Source organism: Heptranchias perlo, unplaced genomic scaffold, assembly GCF_035084215.1.
Source record: "Heptranchias perlo isolate sHepPer1 unplaced genomic scaffold, sHepPer1.hap1 HAP1_SCAFFOLD_70, whole genome shotgun sequence".
Taxonomy (NCBI): Eukaryota; Metazoa; Chordata; class Chondrichthyes; order Hexanchiformes; family Hexanchidae; genus Heptranchias; species Heptranchias perlo.
The window spans coordinates 2,749,692-2,775,359 of NW_027139729.1; the positions used below are offsets into that span (position 1 = coordinate 2,749,692).

The 25,668-nt window shown below is 47.0% G+C and overlaps 3 non-coding genes across 3 annotated transcripts; all 3 read left to right on the forward strand.

The window, feature by feature from the left end:
- The first annotated feature begins 526 nt into the window (after positions 1-526).
- Positions 527-598, forward strand: trnag-ucc (transfer RNA glycine (anticodon UCC)). Its single transcript has one exon. It is a non-coding gene; the product is annotated as a tRNA-Gly (tRNA).
- Positions 599-23,145: 22,547 nt separating this feature from the next.
- On the forward strand, positions 23,146-23,217 carry trnaa-cgc (transfer RNA alanine (anticodon CGC)). The gene has a single exon. It is a non-coding gene; the product is annotated as a tRNA-Ala (tRNA).
- Positions 23,218-25,164: 1,947 nt separating this feature from the next.
- On the forward strand, positions 25,165-25,236 carry trnaa-ugc (transfer RNA alanine (anticodon UGC)). Its single transcript has one exon. It is a non-coding gene; the product is annotated as a tRNA-Ala (tRNA).
- The last annotated feature ends 432 nt before the right edge of the window (positions 25,237-25,668 follow it).

Consider the following 25,668-nt stretch of genomic DNA (forward strand, 5'->3'; position numbering starts at 1 on the left):
TTCTAACATGAAATTATTTGCTGTTATTAGTCTGGAAATAATATGATTTCAATATTAAATGTTTAATCCTGAAATGTATAAAATCAAATCCTCCTTTCCGGTTGGTGATTATTTCCCATCACACACACTGCCCGGTGGGATGGACTGAGGGTGAGCTGTCAGGGTCAGACAGCGTCCTGTTCATTGGGACATTTGTTTTGACCAGATCAGAATAATAATGGACCAACACCCGGACCGCTACTAACTGGTAAAATATTAATGTAATTTCAAACTCCAGTGGGGAGTTCTGGAGGAATGTGGAGGTATCGACTGTCTCTTCAGTCCGATATCAGGTGAAGAATTACTGGCTGTTGTGTAATTTCCATTGATTGGGAGTTGGCGACATCGACTGGGCGGAAACGGGAACTGCAACAGAGCGAGAAAGGATCCGTCAGAAACCAGTTTAAATGAAGAACAAAATCCAACAGCCTGCAGTGTCTGTTCAGGGTTTGATGTTTGAGAGCAATTTGATCATCCCCGATTGTCAGCGATGGTGGTATAGTAGTGAGCATAGCTGCCTTCCAAGCAGTTGACCCGGGTTCGATTCCCGGCCATCGCATTTCAGTATTCTTATTAAATTATTTCCATCATTAGGTTTGCCATCGAATTTGTTGCAGTTCAGCTGGATATTGTTTCCAAAACATAAACTGGTATAATTGCAGCAAAATGTTTTCAACGTTAATTTATCTTTCCTATAGAAGGAACAGATGACAAATATACTGGAAATAGTGAGCGACCAAGGGTCTAACAAGAGTGAGGAAGGCAAATGATATGTGAGCTTTTATTGCAACGGTGTTGCAATATAAGAGTAATAAGGACTTGTTGCAATTGTGCTATGAGGACATATTGTGTAAAATTGGCCTATATTCGCTGGAGTTTAGAAGAATGAGAGATGATCGCATTGAAACGTGTCAATTTTTTAGACGGCTTGACAGGGTAGATGCGGAGAGGCTGATTCCCCTGGCTGGAGAGTCAAGAACTTGAGGTCAGAGTATCAAGATCAGGGGTCGGCCATTTTGCATCGACATGATGAAAAAATTCTTCACTCAAAGGGTTTTGAATCTTTGGAATTCTTCACCCCAGAGGGCTGTGGATGCTCAGTCGTTGAATATATTCAAAGCTGAGATCGATAGATTTTTGGACGCTAATGGCATCAAGGTATATGGGGATGGGGCGAGAAAGTGGAGTTGAGGTCGAAGATCAGCCATGATCTGATTGAATGGCGGAGTAGGCTCGCGTATCGTATCGCCTACTCCTGCTCCTATTTCTTATATTCTTATGTAGAGAGCCTTATATCCAAGTGTGCTGATGACACTAAGTTAGGTAGCACCGTAAACATTATAGATGGGAGCAGAAAGTTGCAAAGGGACATTGATAGATTCAGTGAGTGGGCAAAACTGTGGCAGATGGAGTTCAACGTGGGGAAGTGTGAGGTCATCCACTTTGAACCATAAAAAGATAGATCAGAGTATTTTCTAAAGGGCAAGAAACTAGGAACTGTGGATGAGCAGAGGGGTTAATGAGACCAAGTACAGAATTCACTAAAATGTGCAAAAATAAGTTAAAATGGTAATGGTATTTTGAAGTTTATTTCAAGGGACAGGAAATAAAAATGAGTGGAAGTTATGTCACAGTTATTCAGAGCTCTGGTTAGAGCTTATTTAGAGTATTGTGTTCAGTTCTGGGCACCGCACCTCTGGCAGGATAAGAACATAAGGAATATGAGCAGGAGTAGGCCTTACGGCCTCTCGAGCCTGCTCCGCCATTCAATAGATCATCTGCTCTTAACTGCCCGATCCCCATATCCCTTGATTGTCTTGTCCAAAAATCTATCAAACTCAATCTTGAATACACTAAACGACTGAACATCCACAACCCTCTGGGGTGGAGAGAACTGTATCGACCAAGATAAAGGGAATGAAATGAAATGTGTCATACAGTTACATTTCGCTGCTCTGTCTGACCATTTTAGTCACTACTTCCCTGCAGAGGGATTTGAAAATTCGATGGAAAAGCGTTGGGTGAAAGATCCTTTTGCTTTCGAAAATCCTGAATCTATAATGAAGCTAAATTTGATGCCTGATCAAGAAAACGGGCTGGTGCGACTCACCTGTGACAGCGCACTGAAAACACGCCTCAAGTCATTCAGTTTGTCTTATTTTTGGATCAGTGCTTTCAAAGATTATCCACTGTAAGTAAGATTAGTGTTCCGTTGTTCCTGCCGTTCACAAAAACCTACATCTGCGAACTGGGATTTTCGACTTTGAGAAGGTTAAAAACAAGAGAAAGAAACCGACTCAACCGTGCCTGATATGCGTGGAGCGCTTTCATCTTGTGATCCAGATTGGAACGAGATCATGAACAACAGGCAGACACATCCGTCACATTAAGTAAGTGAAACTCAACCTGAACTTTTATTTACCAAATTGACACAATATTTCAAATGTTTTTCAAGTAACGTCGATGTCTAATTTTAGTTATTACTTGAAATGAAGTGAAGAGCATGGACTGACCTTTATTGGGATTTGATGAAAACTCCAGCCGGAAGAGATTATTGTTTTGGATCCCTGGGGGAAGTGTTTTCCTTCCACTGGGTCACGAGGAAAAATGTTTGTGAAACACTGTTCCACATTGTACGGTCAGTGTCTGTTTAGCAAACCGATCCTCAATTCCTCAGTCCGTATTTCTGGAAACGCTTCTGTGCGCGACGCCGGCAAAAAAACACTGACCGACTCCCGGTGACTAATGGCGGCCGGAGGCCCCACAATCCCCCGCGCCCCAGAAACCCGTCCATCTCTCCAAGGCGCTCATTTCGCGATCAGATTGCGCATGCTCCCCAGGCCCGCCCTGCATTCTGGGAGCGCTTCGGTCCTGCAGTTTGTCGCGAGTCGGACTCGGTGGAAACAGGAGAAGAAACCGGGAAGCGGCGGGTGGGACGAGGGAGGCGCTGGATGAGGGGTTTAATGGTGCTAAGGGCACCTGGGCCGCCCGTCCGCCGGGCCCCCCGGCTCTGATTCGGGTTCTGAGCCGCACTCGGTGTTGCTGAGACTCCGCTCGGCCCCGCTCAGTGTCTCGGACCAGCACCGCGCATGCTCTGGCCATGGGCCCTTCCCGCGCCTGCGCGCTGATCCCCTTGGAATTCAGGTAGAACGTATTCTACCGCGCGGGGCATTTTGGGTAAGATTATCGCCATTGTAAAACCCTCTTGCCGATATTTCTGTGATGGGGTGTCAAAGGGCGAGGTTTACCAATCAAAAGCAAAATACTGCGGATGCTGGAAATGTGAAACATAAAGAGAAAATGCTGGAAATCCTCAGCAAGTCAGGCAGCATCCGCGGAGAATGAAACAGAGTTAACGTTTCAGATTAGTGTTAAGGTTTTGTCAGAACTTGAAGAAGTGAAAGAATTAACAGTTTTTAAGCAAGGAGAGAGGCAGGGAAAGAGGGGGCGGGGAGGGAAAGAACAAAAGGGAAGGTCTGTGATAGGGTGGAGGGCAGGAGTGATAAAGCAAAAAAAGGGATGATGCTGCAAGGCAAGGTGGGTGGCAATGGGTCAAGTCAATAAACAAAGGATGACTCCAGTCGACCTTTAAAGGGCTGCAGTCAGCTGGATGCGTGAATGAGGCCATGTGCCAAAGGAAGCGAATTTGAAGCGGAGAGAGAGGGACACGCTGTGTAACCGGGCGCAAACACTCATCCGCAGCCCAGACATCACTTCTTTCCCACTAGGCGTGAAAGGACTATATTAATTACAATAATCCATGTTCTTTGATTTTGAATAGTTCAGTTTCTAAATTGAATCATGTTTCTCCAATTATATTTCCCAACTCAGATTCAAGGCCTCCAACCCAACCCAAATGTTGGAGATGGTGCGATGGGTTTGGGTTCCAGCAGAGGGAGGAGGGTGAGTGTGTGAGACGGGGATTTACAGTCTGGGGGAATGAGCAGGAAGAATGTTCCATAGAAACTAGAATTGCCTGTTCTGAATTTCTATTCTGTATTCACAGTGAGGACTTTTGTAAACTCCAGTGCACTGATTGTGGAAAGAGCTTTAACCAGTTCCACAACCTGTAAAAACATCGCGCCATTCACAGCGGGGAGAAACCGGACACATGTTCTGTGTGTGAACGAGGCTTCAACTGATCGTCCAACCTGGAGAGACACAAGGACACCCGTAGGATGGAGAAACCGTGGAAATGTGGGGACTGTGGGAAGGGATTCAATTACCCGTCCCAGCTGGAAACTCATCGACGCAGACACACTGGGGAGAGGCCGTTCACCTGCTCCGTGTGTGGGAAGGGATTCACTCAGTCATCCCACCTGCAGGCGCACCAGCGAGTTCACACTGGGGAGAGGCCATTCACCTGCTCCATGTGTGGGATGAGATTCACTCTCTCGTCCAGCCTCATTGAACATCAACTTGTTCACACTGATAAGAGACCTCTTAAATATTTTGACTGTGACAAGAGTTTAAAAAGCAGAAATGAGCTGCTGAAACTCCAACGCACTCACACTGGGGAGAGGCCGTTCACCTGCAATGAGTGCGGGAAGGGATTCACTCAGTTATCCAACCTGCTGACACACCAGCGAGTTCACACTGGGGAGAGGCCGTTCACCTGCTCCGTGTGTGGGAAGGGATTCACTCAGTCATCCAGCCTTATTGAACATCAGCTTGTTCACACTGATAAGAGACTTTTCAAATGTTCTGACTGTGAGAAGAGCTTTAAAAGAAAAAGTGATCTGCTGAAACACCAACGCACTCACACTGGGGAGAGGCCGTTCACCTGCTCCGTGTGTGGGAAGGGATTCACTCAGTCATCCAGCCTCCTGATACACCAGCGAGTTCACACTGGGGAGAGGCCGTTCACCTGCTCCGTGTGTTGGAAGGGATTCACTCGATCATCCCACCGGTTGAGACACCAGCGAATTCACACTGGGGAGAGGCCGTTCACCTGCTCCGTGTGTGGGAAGAGATTCACTCATTCATCCAGCCTTCTGACACATCAACTTGTTCACACTGATAAAAGACCTTTTAAATGTTCTGACTGTGAGAAGAGCTTTAAAAGAAAAAAAGATCTACTGACACACCAATGTACTCACACTGGGGAGAGGCCGTTCACCTGCACTGAGTGTGGGAAGAGATTCAGTCAGTCATCCAACCTGCAGACACACCAATATATTCACAATGGGGAGAGGCCGTCCACCTGCTCCGTGTGTGGGAAGGGATTCACTCGTTCATCCTACCTCATTGAACATCAACATGTTCACACTGATAAAAGACCCTTTCAATGTTCTGACTGTGAGAAGAGCTTTAAAAGAACAAGGGATCGACTGAGACACCAACGTATTCACACTGGGGAGAGGCCGTTCACCTGCTCCGTGTGTGGGAAGGGATTCACTCTGTCAACCAGCCGACTAATACACCAGCGAGTTCACATGTGACTGCATTGGTTGGATTCTGCTGTTATCACTGCTGTTAATCGCATTCAGGAGTAAACCGTGTTCATTCTGGCAGTTGGGGGTTGTTTCTGATGTTAATAATCCATTTCACTGGACTGCAGTATCAGAATTCTGTACAAGTGTCAAATAAATCAGCTTTCTTTCAAACACAGTTTTTCTTGTCCTTGATATCTCGATGATAAGACAAGCAGTTTGAGGACTTATGATGAAGTGAGTGGAATCCATCTTTGAACTGAGTTCCTCCACCTTTTTAAAAGATGGATCTACAAGATGTCCAAGTCTGACAGGACAGAATATTCTATTATATCACAGGGTCCACTTCAATCAGCCTGAGCAGATTTCCACTACCCTTGATTTAAGCTTATGCCCTCTTGTTCCGAAGCGTCACTTCCTCCCCTTTGTATTCCAGTCCTCGAGATAAAGGCCAACATTCCATCAGTCTGTGATTTTTTATCTGTGCACGAGCTTTTAGTGATTTGTGTACATGGACACACAAATCCCTTTGCTTCTGCACCGTTCCCAGTCTCTCACTTTAAGAAAATACTCCAATATTTCCTTTTTGCATCCAAAGTGAATGATCTCACTCTTCCCCACATTGAACTCCATCTGCCGGAGTTTGTCCATTCACTTAAACTGTCTCTTTGTAACTTCCTGCTCCCATCTACATCACTTACTGTGCCTCCTAACTTAGTGTCACCAGGAAACTTGGATCTACAACTCTCTATTCCTTCATCCAAGTTATTGATAAATATGGTGAAAAGCTGAGTACAGATCCCTGGGGATACGATTTTTAAAATTCGCCAATCAAAGAACATTCCCTTTATCCCTACTCTCTTCTCCGACCACCCAACCAATTCCAACCCAAGTCACAAAGCAACTTTCAATTTTGTGCACTTTTATTCATTCATCTCTTGTGCTGAACCTTATCAAATGCTTTCTGGAAGTCCATACAGACAACATCCATATTCAATCCCCTGTCCACCTTGTTAGAGAGCTCAAAACGTTCAACTAGATTACTCAGACATGAGCTGCCCTTCACAATCCATCTTCACTCTCTTTGAACAGCTCATTTTGTTTCTGATGATAGATTTCAGTAATTTCCCAACAACTGACTTTAAACTGACAGGTCTATATTTTCTTGGTTTCTCCCTCCCTCCTTTCTTAAATAACGGAATGACATTTTCAAATTTCATATCCAAAAGCACAATTCCTCAGTCTAGAGAGCTATGGGAAATTATGACGAATGCATCTGCAATTTCCCCACCCGTTTCCTTTAATACCGTGAGGTGGGAACCATCAGGTCCTGGAGATTTCATTCTTTTTTTCCAGTTATTTATTTATATGACTGTGTATAACAGGACTGAGTGTTTCAGCGCTGAGTGTGTGTATAACAGGACTGAATGGCCCAGCCCTGACTGTATAACAGGACTGAGTGTCCCAGCACTGACTGTGTGTATAACAGACATGAGTGTCCCAGCACTGACAATGTGTATAACAGGACTGAGTGTCCCAGCACTGACAATGTGTATAACAGGACAGAGTGTCCCAGCACTGACTGTGTGTATAACAAGACTGAGTGTCCCAGCAATGACTGTGCGTCGAGTGTATATGGGCTGTGGGCGGAGATAAATGGGTGGGGTAGAATCCATGATAGGGTGGAGTGACATGGGGTTGTCGGTGGAGATTAATTCGGTTGGAGGAGGTTACAGAGATAGGGAGGGGGCGAGGACCATGGAGGGATTTGAATACGAGGATGAGTGTCTTAAAATCGAGCCTTTGTCGGATCGGGAGCCAATGTCGTAACACATGAACAGAAACTTACGGTTCACTGCCCGGCAGACAGGTGGAGAAGACATTGATGTCCGCGGAGCAACAGTCAGGTTCACAGCAGCAGTCGAGTTCGCAGACTCCGCCAGTCAGGTCACAGGTACAAATGGGAACGGCTGGAACAAGACACACAGTGAGATCTTACAACAGAGCACGGACGGTCTCAAAGACAATCTCCCTCCCTTGTCTGAATCCACGATCACCGTCTTCACCATCTCCCAAAATCAATCTGCAGACTTATCCTCCCACTGCTTTCTACTCACCGAATTACAGCTTCCAGATACCCAGCACAACCCACTTAATAATAATAATAATTATGGAGAGAATAGAGAAGCTGGGATTACTCTCTTTGGAGCAGAGAATGTTCAGGGGAGATTTACCAGAATGGTACCGGGGATGAGGGACTTCAGTTCCCGGGAGAGACTGGAGAAGCTGGGATTGTTCTCCTTCGAGCAGAGACGGTTAAGGGAAGATTTAATAGAGGGGTTGAAAATGAGGAGTGGTTTTGATGGAGTCGATGGGGAGAAACTGTTGCCACTGGCGGGAGGGTCGGTAACCAGAGGACACAGATTGAAGGGAATTGGGAAAAGAGCCAGAGGGAGATGAGGAGAATGTTTTTCGGCAGAGAGTTGTTCTGATCTGGAATTCACTGCCTGAAAGGGCGGTGGGAGCAGATTCAATAATAACTTTCAAAAGGGAATCGGGTCAATCCTTGAAGGGCGGAAATTTCCATGACTGTGGGGAAAGAGCAGGGGGGAGTGGGACTAATGGAATCGCTCTTTCACAGGGCCGGCACAGGCGCGATGGGCCGAGCGGCCTCTCTCTGTGCTGTTTGATTCTCGCTCACTTTTGGGCTCCGACCCACGGCCCGTTTGACGGGGAGGCGGGAGAGTGACTCCCCCCCGAGCCCAGCTCGACACCGGGCGCTGACAGAGTGGAGATTCACGGGGCCCGCAGGAGGCCCCGAGTAACTCCCCCCGTCACCCCACCCTCCCCTCTCAGGCCACTCCCGGGTGCGGGCCCTCCCTCTGTCGGCCTCGCCCCCGCCCACAGCACCGCCCGCCCGGCGTCATCCTCCCGGCGCCGGCCTGTTGCTAAGGGAACGTGGGACAGGACCCGCGCGACGCATGCGCGGCTTCCCTGGCCGCAGCGCACTTACGCGGCTTGACGTCAGCGCGCAACGTTGAGTGACGCTGCCGCGTGTCACGTGATGTGAGGAGTCAATCCAAGAGGAGTGGGAGGGGGCTGAGGTGAGAGCTGTCAATCAAATTGCTCGGAGTCAGCACTCACTGCGCACAGGGTTTGGAGAATTTGTTTAAAAATGCCAAATCTGGAAGATTTAAATTAAAATAGAAATGTAGAAAAAAAGGGAAAAAATTGCAAATAAAAACAGAATTGTCCAAACTCACATAATGCCACTATTAGTCTTCTCTACCTGGGGCATAGGATGAGCAGAATGATTGAACAACTTCTTTAATGCAGATATATGGAATGGACCAACAAAGGAAGCAGTGGGGCCTGATTGTATCAGCAAATTCCAGAGAGTTGGCTAGGTATCTGATAGCGATACCTTGGGATATGACAACCTCGAAATTGGGATCTTTATTTTTTTTGTACATGTGCACTAGCTTTTACTGATTGGTGTACCTGGACACCCAAATCCCATTGCTGCTCTACTGTCTTTAGTTTCTCATCATGAAGAAATTAATCCAATTTCTCACCTGGTGCCTGCAATAAATGGTCTTTGTTTAACTCCCCACATTTTTACTGTCCGGCTTTATTTCCACTCTTCACTGTTCAATAACAACAGACACGGTGAGACTCGATCTTTTAAAAAAAAATTCAAAATATATTTATTTCATAAAATTGATGGATACACACAGTTCAATGTTAATATCACAGTTACAATTCAAAACAACACAATACAGATCGTACAAACTACGGTTCCATTATTACAATTCAACACACAGTACATATCGTCGAATACATGCTGCACAATACAAGGTGAAATGGCCTTACACGGTGGCCTTTCCCCATAGAGCCTTTACGCAGATCGCACCTCGCTTCACTGCATCCCACAGCACGTACTCCTGGACCTTGGAGTGTACCAGTCGGCAGTACTCGGTCGTGGACAGCTCCTTCAGCTGGAAGACCAGCCGGTTTCGGGCGGACCATGGGGGCACCTTAACGGAAATGATGGTCTACCAGCAGCAGTTGATATCTGTCTTGGTGTATGTCCCGGGGAACTGCCCGTAGTGCACAGTGTCTTATGGTTACCGAGCTGTTGGGGGTGAAACCTCTTCGACTCCACGGTATAGAGGTCCTGGTCTCTGTGGAGAGAGGTTGTCACCTTTTACCCGAATACACGGATCCATTCGCCCACATTCATGTTAGTGTTTGGCAAACACTGTCTGATGTCTTTCACACACCTGTCGAACCTTGGGGTCAGAGATGGAGGGGTAATTTCACCTTCACTGCTTGGGCGGTAAACTGACGGAGCAGAAATTAAAATCGGGCCGGTACTATAAGGAGCGGGTGATCCGCTCGACCAGCTCAGCCCCCAGCGATGGTCAAAATTTCCCTCCACGTGTTGTGAACCGATGCAGTTTGAGAAAACGGACCAACTTTTGGGCTTCCAAGATTAATACTAGGGCGTAGGCCAGGAAAGGTGTGGCCGATTTTAATCATCCCCGCCTGGCGGAAATGAGGTGGATGAGACGAGTAAATGATGCCAGGTCACGTCCCGCCCGTTTAATACTGTCGTTCCTGCCTCCGCCACCGTGGGTGGGGTCCTGTGAAAAGGGGCCAGAGCAACACTCACCTGATTCCGGTCAGACCACGTGTAATATGTAAATCAGAGTATGATGACGTACACGGGACACCATTTAATGTTGGGCACAAATGGGTGGAGGAGCCGCCCTTTCGATGGGCATTGAGTGGTCCAGAACACTGAGAAGTTTGTTTTTAACGTATATTTCGTGGGGCAAGGAGGAGCGGGAGAGCTTTCCATTGGCCTGCTGCGGCCATGCGAAATCTCCCGGCCCCTGATCGTCTCAGAAATGTATCAGGAGGTTTCCTTATAGATCTGTGTAACCAGGCCCAGCCTAATGTCCCATTAAACTCCCTGCAGTGAGTAAACATTGCTGCACAACAGCTCAGAGAGGAAACGATCTTCGGAACTGCCCACTGGAGTTTGAAATTACATTAATATTTTACCAGTTCGTAACGGTCTGGGTGTTGGTCCATTATTATTCTGTTCTGGTCAAAACAAATGTCCCAATGAACAGGATGCTGTCTGACCCTGACAGCTCACCCTCAGTCCATCCCACCGGGCAGTCTGTATGATGGGAAATAATCATCAATCGAAAAGGAGGAATTGATTTTATTCATTTCAGGATTAAACATTTAATATTGAAATCATATTATTTCCAGACTAATAACAATTTCATGTTAGAATTACATCTTGTATCATTTCACAACACCGCAGATATTGAGTAAAATCTAATTCCTGTCAGGTATTTCCAAAAGTTTTTCAGGTATTGGATTGTTATCAGTTCCTTTCGTGAACTCCTTGATATTAATGGATAATTGAATCAGGCGCGGTGAATAACGGGCGCTCGATCCGCTACCGTCCGTCTTACGCCAAAGCCAAAACGGAAAATCTTCTCGCATTAACTTTTTCTTTAATTTCGGATGAAAATTCTTCAGGTCATTCTGTGGTTTAACCAATGTAACGATTAGATTCAGTGGGTATTTCACCCCGTTCTTCAGCTCCTCTCTGAATTTAGTCTGGGTCACAGCATAAATACACGTGTTGGTGCAGGAACTGAGAAGTTGAAGCATGAATCCGGCTGACTCAATGTCACTGGCCGTATAGAACTGGACGTTTGTTATACGCAGAGAGATAACAAAAAATACGAGTGTGCTCCATAACAACACAAAACTGCCTGATATACTGAAAAGTAAAATGATGGATTTCCTTCTGTTCTCCATCTCTGGATCCTTGTGATTCTCTCCATTGCTGCGGGGCCGGAATGCCCTGCGGATTCTAATGGCCGCGAAAATGTGCCTGGCGGTGAGAACATTGAACAGCAAAATCAGAATGAATGGGAGACAAGGAGTTGAAACAATCGTAAACAAGAGAAACGCTGTCCCTGCCGGTGAAGTTAAAAAGGTCGGTTTCACGACACAACCCCGGGGTACATTGTCCATTATATATTCCGGGTCATAGACAAAGTACCAGGGAATGTTTAGTAAACAGCTCAGCGCACTCACCACCCCGATAACAACAGCCGCCGTTTTCTCGGTGCAATATTTTGTTTTCAGCTTCTGACAACAAATGGCCACAAATCGATCAAAGGTGAAAGCGACTGTGAACCAAACAGAAACCTCGGTGGTTGCAAAAGTCAGGAAGTCAATGAGAGAACACACGGGAGTAATTCTCAGGAATGAAACTGGAAAATAAATCAAACCAATCCATCTCAATATCGGATCAGTGATGACGACCAGGAGATCGGCCGCCGCCATTCCCACCAGGTAGCGAGTGATACATTTGGAGAGTCCGCACTTTCCTCGGGACAGGATCACAATCGCCACCAAGTTAACTGTAAGAGAGAGAATCGGAAGCAGAGAAATTACTGATCATACCTGGAGTCAAAGCAGCAGTTTGAGAGGATCTGGGGTAAAATTTCCAGTTTTGTTGCTGCATCAAACGGTGGAAACTAATTCACTGATCTGGGCAGCGCCTTCGGGCAGAGAAATGTTTTTAAACTCAATTTTGAATAATGAATTGAGAAATTGATACAGAAAGTGAATAACCTGAACACCGGATCGACTGGAAGGGCCGAGTGAGGGGACAGTGGCGGTGGGGAAGGGAGGAGGGATTTAAACACCGGGATTCCAACAGGTTAAATTCGGATTTGGGCTCCAGAAGGACGGGAAAGTGAGCGAGGGCCAGGAATGTGAGGGGATAGTGGGAGGTGCCGCTGCTTTGTTGCTCTGGGTGGAGAGAGCCGACTGGGGCTGGCACAAAACGGGAAAGACCGAGATCCGTGGCGGTGAGATTGAGGCTACGGATTGGATTGGAAGATTGTATGGAGTCGCACAACACCAGGTGAAAGTCCAACAGTTTTATTTGAAATCTGACGGAGGAGCAAAGCTCCGAAAGCTTGTGATTTCAAATAAAACTGTTGGACTATAACCTGGTGTTGTGCGACTCCGTACATTTGTCCACCCCAGTCCATCACCGGCACCTCCACATCATGGATTGGAAGAGGCAGCTGGAGGCCGAGCGAGCGAATGTGATTGGGAGGGAGACAAAGGAAAAGGACCTTCATGAGCTGGAGGGAAGTCAGCAGCAGATAGTTTGGGAAAGCGAATGAACTGAAGGAACGAATGAGGAGACGGAGGATTCACTGCAGTGGGAGGAGAGGCCGGGATTGACAGGGAGAGACTGGAGATGAGTGTTAGAGGAATTCTAATCTCTAGATCCAACTCACACAATCCAATTGATGAATTCAACCATTAATTTCTGTGGTTATTGGTGTCAATGAACTGCTCGTTGGTTACATAATGTGTTCAATAAATTTACTTTGCACAGTCAACTAAAATTAAATTAAAATACAATCATTGAATTATCCTCGTTCTTCATTGAATAATGTAAGGAATCTTACAACACCAGGTTATAGTCCAACTGTTTTATTTTAAAATCACAAGCTTTCGGAGGTTTTCTCCTTCGTCAGGTGAGTGTGGGATTCCATGGAAGGTCACCGCATTTATAGTCAGAGAACAATATCTGGTGATTACAGATAATCTTTCCAACTGCCCGTTGTCAAGGCAATCAAAGTTACACGTAACCCCACCAGCGAAAAAAAATTATCTGTTTTTAATACAACGGGTCATTCTCTGTCTTTCTCCTCCTTTTGGATGTTTCTCTCTCTCTCTCTGTCTTTTGTTCTGGCCGTTTGTGGTCCTGTAGGTAACATCTCTCTGTCTGAACACTTTGATTGCCTTGACAACGGGCAGTTGGAAAGATTATCTGTAATCACCAGATATTGTTCTCTGAATATAAATGCGGTAACCTTCCATGGAATCCCACACTCACCTGAAGAAGGAGAAAGCCTCCGAAAGCTTGTGATTTTCAAATAAAACAGTTGGACTATAACCTGGTGTTGTAAGATTCCTTAGATTTGTCAACCCCAGTCCATCACAGGCATCTCCACATCATGGCTACTATCTTCATTGAATAAAGCTGACACATCGCTTCTAGAATGCAATATTCCCATAATTCAATGCGATAAAGAAATCAATGATCCAAAACTTTAAATACATTTCAATTATATTTATTTATTCAATCAGTAAACAAGTGAAAGGAACATTCACATAAACAGACTGTGGACCTGATAGTGATAAACACACCAGACGCGAGTACAATAAAACTCTCACAATCTGACAACATCCTAATTACACCTTCAATTCACATTTCATTTTCATAATTGTACTGGAAGTTTCAGCCGTTCATTCTGATGAATTATTCACACCTCTGCTGCTCTCTCTCCCCCCCCTCTCTCTCTCCCTGTCTCTCTTTTTCTATCGTTCCTTCTCCCCCTACCTCTCGTTTTCCTGCTCAGTTTCTTTCCCTATCGCTCCTCTCTATCTCTCCGCACTCTACTCTCTTTCTCAATGACCCTTTTCACATCCGAGTAAATCCTAACATCCTGCGCCTGCTTTCTCTTCACCAGCCCCGTGTTCCAACGATCCTATTCTTAGTGTCAGTCCGTTAAATGGTGAAGTCTCTGTGAAGAGTTTAGTGCTTCCACAGATCTTCAAAGTCTCCGCCTGTTCACCTACACTGTTCACTTCATCTACAATGCATGGAGTGAACAGAATCGAATGCCTCTCCCAGACACACCTCACAATAATTGAAATTCCTTCCACTGTAATTACAAAGTACAGCGTTAGATGGCGGCATTGTTCAATGAACAAAACGCCAACATCACCGCTGCTACTTATAATCGACAGATAAATAGAACGGCTCACGATTCCAACAGATAAAGTGCAAACTGATACAACATAACCTCAAAAAATTGCATTTTACAGTGAATTCATCGACAGTGAAGCAGAGAATGAGATGTGAAAGAATCAGCAACAACTCAGTTCAGTAGCCAGACATCTGAAGCGGTGTCAGATACACACACAATGAAATCATCTTTCATAACAGTGATAACCAATAAATACATTGAAATCCCTGTTAAACCGTACCATGTTATCGGGGAGGGAGGACATTGCACTGCCTCCTTGTAACACCGAGACCGTGAGCTGTCTCATTATCAATCACTGAAAACACATTGATGACAAAATATTCCAGGACAGGTTAGTTCCACAACATGAAACTGTTCACAGCTCCTGATGGTCTGAGACCAGCTCTTAGCCCAGACACCTGATTCCAATACATTCAGGACACAGAATAATCCAGTAACAATGCCAGGGTTAGATATACAAGATCATAACGCATATAATGCAGCTGCTACAAGACCAAAAGAGCAGAGACTTAGGACAGTCGATCAACTGATAGAACAGAACATTCCACTGTATAGTACACGATGGGAGATAAAAGAGTGCCAATTACAGCAGCAGAGTTAATACCGATTTATACCATGAACAGCTGAGGTAATGGCTTACCTGGAACTCCAACGGCTGCGAGAACAGGATAATAAATACATTGTATCTGATACATTACTGAATATCCCATTTTTGTGAGAAGCAATGACTTCTGTTGGCCTGGAAACCGCAGCTCCGGCAGGCAGTCTGAGATGGTGCATTGCAGCGATCCCTGATTTATACAGAGGGTAAATCTCCACTGACACGGTTATACCCCTGATCATTGCTATTAGTTACAGTCACCTGAACAAACACATTACATCAGCAGCTTTGCCTCCATGTAAATTATGACGTGGATATATCACAAACATCTCAAAGTTCAGAACCTTGTCTTAATGAGACCTCTCTCAGGAATAAAGTTAAAAGCTGTGCTCAGAAAGGACTGGTCCAACAATGAGCGGCTCCATTTACAGTTTTCATATAATTGTATTGACCATGTTCACTTTTACCGATTAATTTATTAATTTCACAGATTTCTCCACATTGTGCATTGAATCCAGGGACACAAGCAGAACCGTTTCACTCTGTTCCTGCAGTTTCCCAGTTAAAGTATGAATTTTGAGTCTCCGACACGAACACAGCCTCTAAAAGGGATCCCATCCTTTCAGGCAGTGCTTAACAACACTCCGTGTGAAAAATATGCTCCTCATTTCCCCTCTTGTTGTTTTGCCAATTGTTTTAAGCCTATGACCTCTGGTGACCAATCCAGTTGCCAAAGTATGCAGTTTCCACTATTTGCTCGATAAAAACCCACATTATTTTGAACACCACTAATGGTGTCCCCTTAACCTTCTCTGATCTCAGAAGAACAATCCCAGCTTCTCCAATCCCTCCACATAACCGAAGTCCCTCATCCCTGGCATCACCCTGGTAAGTCTCCTCTGTACCCTCTTCAAGGCCTTGACATCCTTCTTAAACTGTGGTGCCCTGTGTTGTGTACAATACTCCAGCTGAGGCCTAATCAGCCTTTTGTGAAGGTTTAACATGACTTCCCTATTTGTGTATTCAATGCCCTTATTTACAAACGCATGCATCCCATACGCTTGCTTAACCGCCTTATCAACTTGCCCTGCAACTTTCAAAGATTTGTGAATATGCGCTACCAGGTCCCTCTGCTCTTCCACCACCCTCAAAATAGTACATTGAGTTACAACGAAACTACAGCACTGAAACAGACCATTCGGCCCAATTGATTTATGCCAGCCTTTATGCTCCACATGAGCCTCCTCCCTCCCATAATCTAACCCTATCAGGATACCCTATTCCTTTCTCCCTCTTGTGCTTATCTAGCTTCCCCTTAAATGCATATACGTTATTTGCCTCAACTATGTGATGGCGTATTCCACATTCTTACCACTCTTTGGTTGAAGAAGTTTCTCCTGAATACCGTATTGGATTTATCAGTGATTGTTTTATATTTATGACCTCTAATTATGGGCTCCCTCACAAGTGGTAACATTTTCTCTACGTCTAACCTATCAAACCCTATTATTATCTTAAAGACCTCTGTCAGGTCACCCCTCAGTCTTCTCTTTTCTAGAGTAAAGAGATCCATCCTGTTCAGCCTTTCCTGATAAGGATAACCTCTCAGTTCTGGTATCATCCTCGTGAATGGTGGTGGACAATTAAACAACGAACGGGAGGAGGAGGCTCTGCAAACATCCCCATTCTCCATGATGGCGGAGTCCAGCACGTGAGTGCAAAAGACAAGGCTGAAGCGTTTGTAACCATCTTCAGCCAGAAGTGCCGAGTGGATAATCCATCTCAGCCTCCTCCCGATATCCCCACCATCACGGAAGCCAGTCTTCGGCCAATTCGATTCACTCCACGTGATATCAAGAAACGGCTGAGTGCACTGGATACAGCAAAGGCTATGGGCCCCGACATCATCCCAGCTGTAGTGCTGAAGACTTGTGCTCCAGAACTAGCTGCGCCTCCAGCCAAGCTGTTCCAGTACAGCTGCAACACTGGCATCCACCCGACAATGTGAAAAATTGCCCAGGTATGTCCTGTCCACAAAAAGCAGGACAAATCCAATCCGGCCAATTACCGCACCATCAGTCTACTCTCAATCATCAGCAAAGTGATGGAAGGTGTCGTCGACAGTGCTATCAAGCGGCACTTACTCACCAATAACCTGCTCACCGATGCTCAGTTTGGGTTCCGCCAGGACCACTCGGCTCCAGACCTCATTACAGCCTTGGTCCAAACATGGACAAAAGAGCTGAATTCCAGAGGTGAGGTGAGAGTGACTGCCCTTGACACCAAGGCAGCATTTGACCGAGTGTGGCACCAAGGAGCCCTGTTAAAATTGAAGTCAATGGGAATCAGGGGGAAAACTCTCCAGTGGCTGGAGTCATACCGAGCACAAAGGAAGATGGTAGTGGTTGTTGGAGGCCAAGCATCTCAGCCCCAGGGCATTGCTGCAGGAGTTCCTCAGGGCAGTGTCCTAGGCCCAACCATCTTCAGCTGCTTCATCAATGACCTTCCCTCCATCATAAGGTCAGAAATGGGGATGTTCGCTGATGACTGCGCAGTGTTCAGTTCCATTCGCAACCCCTCAGATAATGAAGCAGTCCGAGCCCGCATGCAGCAAGACCTGGACAACATCCAGGCTTGGGCTGATAAGTGGCAAGTAACATTCGCGCCAGATAAGTGCCGGGCAATGACCATCTCCAACAAGAGAGAGTCTAACCACCTCCCCTTGACATTCAACGGCATTACCATCACCGAATCCCCCACCATCAACATCCTGGGGGTCACCATTGACCAGAAACTGAACTGGACCAGCCATATAAATACTGTGGCTACGAGAGCAGGTCAGAGGCTGGGTATTGTGCGGCGAGTGACTCACCTCCTGACTCCCCAAAGCCTTTCCACCATCTACAAGGCACAAGTCAGGAGTGTGATGGAATACTCTCCACTTGCCTGGATGAGTGCAGCTCCAACAACACCCAAGAAGCTCGACACCATCCAAGATAAAGCAGCCCGCTTGATTGGCACCCCATCCACCACCCTAAACATTCACTCCCTTCACCACCGGCGCACTGTGGCTGCAGTGTGCACCATCCACAGGATGCACTGCAGCAACTCGCCAAGGCTTCTTCGACAGCACCTCCCAAACCCGCGACCTCTACCACCTGGAAGGACAAGGGCAGCAGGCGCATGGGAACAACACCACCTGCACGTTCCCCTCCAAGTCACACACCATCCCGACTTGGAAATATATCGCCGTTCCTTCATTGTCGCTGGGTCAAAATCCTGGAACTCCCTTCCTAACAGCACTGTGGGAGAACCGTCACCACACGGACTGCAGCGGTTCAAGAAGGCGGCTCACCACCACCTTCTCAAGGGCAATTAGGGATGGGCAATAAATGCCGGCCTTGCCAGCGACGCCCACATCCCGTGAACGAATAAAAAAAAAATCATTGTTGCACCCTCTCCAATGCCTCTCTGTGCTTCCTATAATCTGGAGACCAGACTGTTTACAATAATGCAAGTGTGGCCTCACCAAGGCACCACACAAGTTTAACATAATATTTTGATTATCAATTCTATCCCTCTAGAATTGAACCCCAGTGCTTGATTTGCCTTTATTAAACCTGCATCACTACTTTTAGTGATTTGTGTATCTGTAGCCCAATATTTTATTAAAATTTCAAACTATTCTTTTTTTCATAAAATTTAAGAATACATACATTTCAATGTAAATGTCACAATTACCGTTCAAAACATTACAATACAGATCGTACAAGCTGTGACCTCATTATTACAATTCAACACACAGTACATATCTTCTAATACATGCTGTACAATACAAGGTGAAATGCCCTTACAACGTGGCCTTTCCCCATAGAGCCTTTCCATAGGCCGCACCTCGCTTCTGTGCGTCCCTCAGCACCAAATCCTGGACGTTGGAGAGTGCCAGTCGGCAACACTCGGTCATGGGCAGCTCCTTCAGCTGGAAGACCAACTGGTTTCGGGCGGACCAAAGGGCCTCCTTCACCGAGTTGATTGTCTTCCAGCAGCAGTTGATACCTGTCCCGGTGTGTATCCCGCGGAGCAGCTGTAGAGCACAGTGTCCTGTGTTACTAAGGTGTTGGGGATGAACCGGGGCAGATACCAACTCATGTCTCGCCACAAATTCTGCACAAAGGGGCAGCCCACCAGGACATGGACGATGCCCTCCTCCTCGCCGCAGCCTCAAGGGCAGCTTGCTGTGGTGCTGTGATTAGATCAGCGTTGGACGGACCACACTGGGAGATCCTTTCTCACCACCATCCAGGCTACATCCTGGCGCCTGTTGGTGAGTTCTGGCGACGAGACGATCTGCCAAATGGCATCGAACGTCTGGTCGGGGAACTGCCCGATCGGATCCACCCTTCCCTTTACTTGCAGGACTCCTAGAATGTTCCGTGCTGACCACTGTCTGACGGTCTTGTGGTCTTCAGGAACGTCCCCGACTGGTCCAGCTGGACGGAACGTCCTGCATCTGCTCAGCCAGCGTGGCCAGACCCAGCCTTCTCAGTGTGGTGGACTGGTAGAAACTCAGCATGTCGTGACACTTGGTATTTTTATGTACTCGGGATCTACACATATCCCGAGGCAGCCACACACAAAAGTGGCCATCAGCATCAGAGCGGCGTTGGGGACACCCTGCCCCCTTTCCCTGGGGGCTTGTACATGGGTTCCCTGCGGACGTGTTCTACCTTGGACCTCCAGACAAAGTGGTGGATAGCTCTGGCGACTGTGACGGCGGATCAGCGGGGAATGGGCCAGACCCTGGCCACGTGGAGCAACACTGCGAGTACCTCACACCTTATCACCAGGTTCCTGCCAGTTATGGAGAGGGAGCGCCCCATCCACATACCAAACTTGTGTTTGGTGTTGGCGACCCGCTCCTCACAGTTCTTGGTGCAGGTCAGGGGTCCCTCGAACCAGATCCCCAGCACCTTCAGGTAGTCGGACCTGACGGTGAAGTGGAAAAGGGACCGGGCATCCCACCTGCTGAAGAACATGTCCTCACTCTTATTTCGTTCACTCTGGCACCCGAGGCCAGCTCAAAACGATGGCAGACGCCCACCAGCCTGTGTACCGACCGCTGATCGGAGCAGAAAACGGTGACATCGTCCATGTACAGGGAAGCTTTAATCTGAGAGCCTCCACTGGCTGGAATCGTCAACCTTTTGATACCTGTGTCCTTCCTGATGGATGTGGCAAACGGCTTCAAACAATATACGAACAAGTCCGTGGAGAGAGGACAACCCTGCCTGACTCTGGATCTAATCAGAAAGCTCTCTGACTCCAACCCGTTGATTAGGACTGTGCTATGGATGTCCACGTAGAGCAGTCGAATCGAATTGCGGATTCCCTCCCCAAAACCCATCATGTACGTCTGGGATATTTTGTCGAAGGCCTTCGCCTGGTCCAGGCTGATGAGGCAGATGTTCAACCCCCTGCCCTGCACGAAGGCGATCGTATCCCTGGGCGCCGCAAGGCTATCAGTGATCTTCCTGCCGGGTAGACTACAGGTCTGATCAGGATTGTTCACCTGTTCCAGAGCAGACTCGAGCCTGTGGGTGATGACCTTGGACAGAATCTTGTCGTCGACATTTAGGAAGGGAATGGGTTGCCAATTTTTGTAAATTCCCTTTGTCTCTCTCTCTCGCCTTCTGAACACCTTTGAGGATGAAGAAGCTCTTGATATTGGCTTTGATCATTTCCCACCGGTGCACCATGGAGTCGAAAAGGGGTTTCACGGTCCTCCAACCTGTTTAATCCCTCTTTCGTTCCTCGATGTTCTCCGTGGTCAACAGTCTCAAGTTCAGCTTCCATATCCCCCTGCCCACCCTCTGGTGCACCTGCGATTGGCAGTCGGCCAGTAGGAGGCAGTGGTGAGAGAGGAACACCGGCTGGACGTCGATGGATCTGACCTTGAGCGTTGGGGACACAAATGGGAAGTCCATCCTGGACCGGAAGGACCCGTTTGGCCTGGACCACGTGAAGAGATGCTGAAGACGTTGCAATGCTGTTACTATTGACTGTGTTCAGCACCTTGTCCGTCCGAGGCACTTAGTTTCACTCAATCCACATTATCTTATGTCAAGGTCCGACGCCGCAGTCGCCAGTTTATAAGATCGATTCAGACTCGACACCAATAGTTACGATGAATCCTTTATTGAATGTAAGCAACTATCAATACACACAATTTTTCAGGCCATATTATTACTCAGAAGGACATGATACTAACCTTTATGCTTGCTTTGGACAGAAGCTGTACCCTCGGGTGGCTGCTTATCCGTCTCTCTCTCTCTCGCCGTCTTGTCCTTCGATAAATTCAAATGTAAAACTAGAATTCTTTATACCGCTCATTTCATGCAAACTCTCCTTTATCTTTATTTGTTATTCACATTCCTTGACACCTATCAGAACTGCTCATGGTCTGTGCGGACTCAAGACCCCTATATCTCGACATGCTCAAGGTCCACATATTCTCAATTCATTCTCAACACATTCTTAACACATTCACAATGTCGTCTATTATCTTCTGCAAAATGCTTGAACCCTGCAGTGTAAACAGTTTCCAGCATCACGTCGCTCAGTCTGACCTTCTGAATTCTGGTTAAGTTTTAACTCGGCCATTTCATGATCCTCAGCGACTATCCTCCGATTCCCAGCGATCTTATGTTTATAAGCGGGTGCTGTTTATGCATTAAGATGCCTAATGTAAACGTGAGTGGTATCTCTGGTTTATATTTTGAAAACTCCTAATCTAAATGTATGCTTTATATGCTAAAAATGCCCAATCTTACACCAAGGTGTCTTTCGCCTCTCTCCCACCCGCCACCCACGGAAAGATGAATCATGTGAGGCTCCACAGCATTAAATTGTCTCGGAGCAGGACTTCATCTCACGGCCCCCTCAAGAGCTCAGCTCATAGCAGCCCCCGACTGACCGGAATGTGTGACGTTGCAATGTGGAGCGAACAATCGCAGTTCTCGGTCCTGTTTCTCGCTCTGTCATTCATACAACTCACTTTATGATTCAGAGGCTGGAGTTCAGCGGACAGGCGTTCAGACTACACAGATGTAAGAATAGGTTGGATGTTAGGTGGTTCTTCATTTCCCAGCTATCAGTGAGTCTCTGGAATGCATTGCCGGCTGGTGATGTGGGTGCTGACACTCTCTCTGCCTTCTTGAGGGATCTGGACCGGTTCTTGACTGGGACAGAAATCGCATCATATAGAAGGTGAGTGGTTTTACAGTTAACCTACACATGGTCACTGTCATGTCCTGGACAGGTTTCGATCACCTGAAGATGTCGGGGAAGAATTTTCCAGAATTTTTTTTCTGGTTTGTAACCGCTCCCAGAAGATTACATGTTTCCGGTGGGCGGGGCGGAAGTATCCAGTCACGATGCTCCGGGCATGTGGGACAGGATTGATGAACCAGCTGGTCTTTTCCTGACCATCATGTCCGTCAGTAACCTCAGCTCGTCAAGGTGTTTTTTGTGAAGTGATCTTTAAACACAAACTCACACCTGGCCCTTTAGAGTGAAATGAGACTCAATGCTCTCCGCGCCTCACCTTGCCCTCCTCTGAAGCTCAAGGACTCGAAATATTCTTGCCGGCCTCTGCTACAATGTGCCTGAGCATTTCTCGTGCCGTCTAACCGTAATCAAAGTGACGGATAACGGGAGCGTTCGAAAAATGCGTCCTGAAATAGGAAGGATGGTTACAGCACGGTTCAAGGAGTCTCTCCCCGCTTTTCCAGCCTTTCTTCTCAACTCCCCCTTTCTCATTGGACTAAGTGCCGAGGCCTGGTTTCTTCCGTTCACCCACAGTTGTATCAGGTCCGCAAACTTCACCTTTCATTGTCTGGTTGCAGCAGAAAACTAGACGATTTTAAGCCCAGTATACAAAGTGTCAGCACCCACCACACCAGCCGGCGATGCATTCCAGAGACTCACTACACTCTGGGAAATGAAGAACCGCCTAACATCCAGACGATTCTAACCTCTGTGTGGTCGAAACGCCGGTTCCCCGCTCCTCCCCAAACTTTGAAACTGGAAATAATCTATCACGTGGCAGACCCACAATGGGTGGTCTCATAAAATGAGGAGATTCAATTCTTCCTTCCTTGGTTAGCTGCTTGTTTCATCTGGGGATATAGCTCAGTGGTAGAGCGCATGCTTCGCATGTATGAGGTCCTGGGTTCAATCCCCAGCATCTCCAAATATATTTTGCATCAGAATTATGCACGGAAAGGCGAATCGCGCTTGCTGAGCGCAGCGAGTTCCAAATTCTGAGGCTCCACAAGCATCAAATTGTCTCGGAGCAGGACTTCATCTCACGGTCCCCTCAGCTCAGCTCACAGCAGCCGCCGACTGACCGGAATGTGTGACAGTGCAATGTCTAGCGAGCAGTCCCAGCTCTTGTTTGACACTGTGTCATTCATCCATCTCACTTTATGATTCCGAGGTAGGATGTCAGCCTCGTCACTGACTATTAGCAAGTGTATTTTTTTTATTTCCGCTGAAGTTTTTTTTGGAAAGTTCGAAGTAAAGAGGAGCTGAAATCCCGTGAACTGAAGCAGAGGTTGAACATGGTGAGCACCTGGAACGACTGGGCATCTGGTTGTCCGGGAGAGACAGAGCGGAAAGCCCACGTTTTTATTCTAAACTTGAAGAGGCTTTGCTAAGGGGATGTAGCTCAATGGAAGAGCGCATTCTTTGCATGTATGAGGTCCCGGATTCAATCCCCGGCTTCTCCAAACGCTTTATATTTCGAATTTTGAAAAGACCCTCTTGTCCTCACCTCACCTTCACACACAAGGACAGGAAAGGGTTTCTTCACCTCGAGAAAAACCGAACGCTCTGCACACGATAAAATTCAATGGAAGCACGCACGCGCCTTTGAAATGGCTCCCATCCCGGGGCTGGAGAGCATGCCCAGTAATAATAACAGAGAAAATAGGATCACGAGTCGGACATTCGGCCCTTCGAACCTGCTCCGCCATTATATATGATCATGGCTGATCCTCCATCTCAATACCACATTTCCGCTCTCTATCTCCATACGCTTCGATGCCTTCTGTGTGCAGAAATCGATCTTTCGTAAATATATTCAGTGACTTGGCCTCCACAGCCTTCTTTGATAGAGAATTCCACAGGTTCACTACCCTCTGAGTGAAGAAATAGATTATTCCCAGTTTCACAGATTGGGGAGGAGCAGCGGACAGGCGTTCAGACTACACAGAGGTGGGAATAGGCTGGATGTTAAGCGGTTCTTCTTTTCCCAGAGAGTACTGAGTCTCTGGAATGCATTGCCGGCTGGTGCGGTGGGTGCTGACTCTCTCTTTTTGCCTTCTGGATGGATCTGGACCAGTTCTTGACTGAGGCAGAGATCGCATCATATAGAAGGTGAGTGGTTTTACAGTAAACCTACACATGGTCAGTGTGATCCACTGAACTCGATTCGATCGCCCGAAGAAGTCGGGGAGGAATTTCCCAGAATTTCCCCTCCTTATTGGCGCTGGATTTGTTTCTAGTTTGTCGCCGCTCCCAGGAGATTACATGTTTCCGGTGGGTGGGCGGGTGGTGTCGGTAGGGAGTGTCTGGTCACGATGCTCCAGGCATGTGGGGCAGGATTGATGAACCAACTGGTCTTTTCCTGACCATCACGTCCGTCTGTAGCCCCAGATCGTCAAGGTGTTTTCAGTGAAGTGATCTTTAAACACAAAACCACACCTGGGGCAAATCCTGCATCCGTCTATAGTGAAATTATCCTCAATGCTGTCTGTGTCTCACCTTACCCTCCTCTGAAGCTCGGGGACTCGAAATATTCTTGCCGGCCTCTGCTAAAATGTGCCTGAGGATTTCTAGTCCCGTCCAACCGTTGGAGCGTTCGAAAAATGTGCTCTGAAATCGGAAGGATGATTCCAGCACAGCCAAAGGAGTCTCTCCCCCTCTCCCACCCTTTCTTCTCAATGCCCCCTTTCTCATTACTCTGAGTGCTGAGGCCTGGTTTCGTCCGTTCACCCACAATTATATCAGGTACGCAAACTTCATGTTTAATTTTATGGTTGGAGCAGAAAAGGAGATGAATTGAAGCCCAAGAAAAACCTTATGTGACCTCATAAAATGAAGGAGATCAGCTCTTCGTTGGAATGTGCTCCTATCTGAGGATGTAGCTCAGTGGTAGAGCGCGTGCTTTGCATGTATGAGGTCCTGGGTTCAATTCCCAGCATCTCCAAAGCTATTTTTTCACCAGAATTACCCACAGAAAGGCGAATCTTGATTTCGATGTGCCGCGAATTCCAACCTCTGAGGCTCCACAAGCATTAAATTGCCCCTGAGCAGGATTTCACCTCACGGTCTCCTCAGCAGCTCAGTTCACAGCAGCCGCCGACTGACTGGAATGTGTGACGGTGCAATGTCGAGCGAGCAGTCCCAGCTCTTGTTTGACGCTGTGTCATTCATCCATCTCACTTTATGATACAGGGGTTGGATGTCAGCCTCGTCACTGACTATCGGCAATTATATTTTTTATATTTCCGCTGACTTTTTCTTGGAAAGTTCAAAGTAAAGAGGAGCAGAAACCCCGTGAACTGAAGCAGAGGTTGAACATTGTGAGCACGTGGAACGACTGGACATCGCATTGTCCGGGAGAGACAGAGCGGAAAGC